The sequence below is a fragment of the Phyllobates terribilis genome, unplaced genomic scaffold, assembly GCF_046119375.1.
Source record: "Phyllobates terribilis strain yellow unplaced genomic scaffold, ASM4611937v1 Scaffold_65__1_contigs__length_7625178, whole genome shotgun sequence".
In the NCBI taxonomy this organism is placed as follows: Eukaryota; Metazoa; Chordata; class Amphibia; order Anura; family Dendrobatidae; genus Phyllobates; species Phyllobates terribilis.
In genome coordinates, this window is record NW_027362825.1 from 792,181 (window position 1) to 795,897 (window position 3,717).

Here is a 3,717-nt window from a genome sequence, read left to right on the forward strand (position 1 = left end):
AGAGACGCTGAGCAGCGCAAGCAAGCCTGCGCTTCTCAGTGTCTGCGAGATGACAGGCTGGATGGCAGCTGCGGTCCAGCCTGTCATCTCGATGTAGCAGAGCTGATGCTGTCGTGGGAACCATGGAAAGGTAAGGATGAGGTTGCTTTATTATTTTTCTTTTATTGCAGGAGATCGTTGGCTTCAGCTGGAATGGGCGTGACGGTAAGTATGGTTTAATTTAGAACAATAAAGGATTGTGTCTTTATTTCAATTAAAGGACTTTATTCTGGGTGTTTGTGTTTTTTTTAACTTTGACTATGGGGTTAGTAATGGGGGTGTCTTATAGACGCCTCTCCATTACTAACCTGGGCTTGATGTCAGCTGGCATTATAAGCTGACATCAACCCCAACTCTATTACCCCCTGCCACCGCACCAGGGCAGCGTGGAAGAGCGAGGCTAAGTGCCAGAATTGGCGCATCCTATGAATGCTCCATTTCTGGGGCGGCTGACGGCCGGTGTTTCTAGCCTGGGAGGGGGCCAATATTCATGGCTCCCTTCCTGGGCTATTAATATCAGCCCCCAGCTGTCTGCCTAGCCTTTGCTAGCTATTAAATTAGGGGGGACCCCACGTCATTTTTTTTGGGGGGGTCCCCCATTTTAATAGCTAGTAAAGGCTATGTATTCAGCTGGGGGCTGATATTAGTAGCCTGGGTAGCTCCGTGGGTATTACCCCCTTACCAGGCTTCAAACATCTGCCCCAGCTGTCTGCTTAACCTCCGCTAGAGACTAAAATTAAGGGGAACCCCACGCCAATTTTTTTAATAATAAATCCTTTATTTTAATACTAAATGACAAGTACAGTAACCAACACTATCACTGTACATCATATATACGTGACTGACATGTTTCTATCTATCTAATCTATGTGTGAAGCTCTATTCTGTCTGTTATAAATTGTCGGGTACAGATGCTGAATTGCCGGCCGGCTTTCTTAAAGAGACGGTGCATGAAAACACTATTATTTTTTTTAATAAATCCTTTACACTAAATGACAAGTACAGTAATCAACACTGTCACTGTACTTCATATATATGTGACTGACATGTTTCTATCTATCTAATCTATGTGTGATGCTCTATTCTGTCTGTTATAAATTGTCGGGTACCCTGCTGAATTGTCGGCCGGCTTTTTTAAAGAGACGGTGCATGAAAACACTATTATTTTTTTGGATAAATCCTTTACGCTAAATGACAAGAACAGTAAGCAGCACTTTCACTGTACTTCGTATATATGTGGCTGACATGTTTATATCTATCTAATCTATGTGTGAAGCTCTATTCTGTCTGTTCTAAATTGTCGGGTACCGGTGTATGCCGCTGCTGAATTGCCGGTTTTTCATGTTTCACTGTTGGCACTGTTCCCATCGATTTGGGCAATCACTGTAATGCCACAACCACCATGGCTGTGGCATTACAGTGAGTGGCAGACAATCCCTGCATGATTGGTGCTCTAAATAGCGCCAGACATGCAGGACAAGCTTTTGGTGCACGAACAGTTATCGAACATAACCTCGAACAGCCGAATTTTTTGCAAATCGTTCGGGTTCGTCGAACAACTCGAACACCGCCCAAAACAGCTCGAATTTGAGATTGGCGAACAGTTCTAGTCGAACACCGCTCATCTCTAATCATCACCTGTCCTACAAAGACACAGTCAGAATTACCCTGGCGAATTGAGTAAATTTGAAAATGTCAAAAAAATGCAGAATTGCTGTTTTTTCTATTCATTCACAAAGAATAAATGTAAGTTCTTAAATATGTGCGCAAAATAGCGGTACTTTCAAATATAGATAATCTTGCAAAAACAAGTCAAAGTAAAAAAAAATGCATCCAGTTGTGACATTTACAGTGTGTTGAACATTCCTGAATCTAAACATGTCCTGCCGAAATAGCTCAGTTGGGAGAGCGTTAGACTGAAGATCTAAAGGTCCTGGGTTTCGGCAAAAGTTTTTTTCTTCACCCATTAAATTATAAGCAGAAAATAAACAAAGCATATGGACTGACTGTTTACAGAGAATGTAAAAGTCCTAATCATTATAACTATCTACAGGAAATAAAATGATAGAAACTTGAGAACTGAACACTTTTAACTTTTGAGGAAAATAATATTTTTTGTAATTTTTCCTTCATTCTGGACATCATCACTTTGTTTTATTTTAGTTTGACTTAGCTGTATGAGGATTTAAAGGAAACCTGATAGCTAATACGGGCAGCATGTATCAGACACTAGCTGAATGACTTCAGCCATTTATGTTTGACTATGAATCGCTGTGGCATTACTGAGACAAATATGCTTCAAAAATATGCCAGGAACAAAGCTGTTTGGGGAAAAAGCTAGGAAGTCAAAAAACACAAGCCCCAACTCAAGACCGTCATCTTTCATTCTAAAAATAGGGGTTTCCACGTTAATGGTAAGACAAGGAATCCACAGATTTGGCATTTCTCTAGCAAGGAGAGCCCACTTAAAATGTATGGGGTGCTTGTCTCCATAAGCGCAAGCTGGGCACTAAACTGGCTTATTTGCAATTCTGGATGTTGCAGAGTGAAAACACCTGTTGGACAAAAATAGTAATTGTCGGTGTTGATGAATTCATTGTGAGGAGTAATTTATAAAATGGGATCACTTTGGAGAGGTTTCTGCTGTTTTGGTACTTTTGGAACTCCGCAAATGTCAGCCTCAAAATATTCTTGCAAAATCTGCATTCCCAAAACCCAAATAGTGCTCTTACTTTCAAAGCCCTGCTGTGTGACCAAACAGTAGTTTCTGAAGACCTATGGGGCATCACCGCTTTTCAATGAAATTGTGCAACTTTAGATATTTTCACAAGAAAAACTAAATATATATTGACCTAAATTTACCATTAATATAAAGTACAATGTGTTACAAAATAACACTATCAGAATCACGGGGATATGTTAAGCATTCCAGTGTTATTGCCACATAAAGTGATACATGTCAGATTTAAAAAACGGTGCTTGGTCATGAAGCTCAAAATTGGCTGTAACTTATAGGATACAAATCAATATTGGAATAAAAGAAATCATGGTATATTTCCTTTCATCACAAGTAATGCTCATCTTTCTACTGCTTAGCTCAGAAAGAGTTAAATTACAAAAGCCAGAAGAAGTCAGGATGGCCGAGCGGTCTAAGGCGCTGCGTTCAGGTCGCAGTCTCTGCTGGAGGCGTGGGTTCGAATCTCACTTCTGACATTATCATTTTCTTTCAAGAAATTGTACAGCTTCACTCCTGTTACTGATCAATTGGGGTTCCGCTCCATTGGTGGCAATCTCAAATCGAAAACTAAAAGCAATCGGACTAAGCAAAACCAATTCTCAACGTTGGCACTTTGGCAGTATTCCTGGGGGTCCTTGAGGCAAATCTTTAATGTCCTGAATTTGTGCTTTCACAAAAGACTTCTGGGAACATCAAATAGTTTTTGTGCATATATTAGTTGTTGTTTTGGCATTGGAAAAATACTGTGGATAGGAAAATGAGAGGGACAATTTCATCTCTATGTGTTCTCTGTCCCTATTAGGGCAGAGAGTGAACCTCCTAATGTGCTGTCGTGGAGGATTCCTAGAAACCGAATTACCAGTAAGTCTAATTTCAGATTTTTCTACCTCAGGCATCAATAGAATATAAATATACTTAATAAACAAAAGCTAAAAAGCAGA

The 3,717-nt window shown here is 40.1% G+C and overlaps 1 non-coding gene across 1 annotated transcript; it reads left to right on the forward strand.

Annotated features, from left to right (window-relative positions):
- Nucleotides 1-3,169: 3,169 nt before the first annotated feature.
- On the forward strand, nt 3,170-3,252 carry TRNAL-CAG (transfer RNA leucine (anticodon CAG)). Its single transcript has one exon. It is a non-coding gene; the product is annotated as a tRNA-Leu (tRNA).
- The last annotated feature ends 465 nt before the right edge of the window (nt 3,253-3,717 follow it).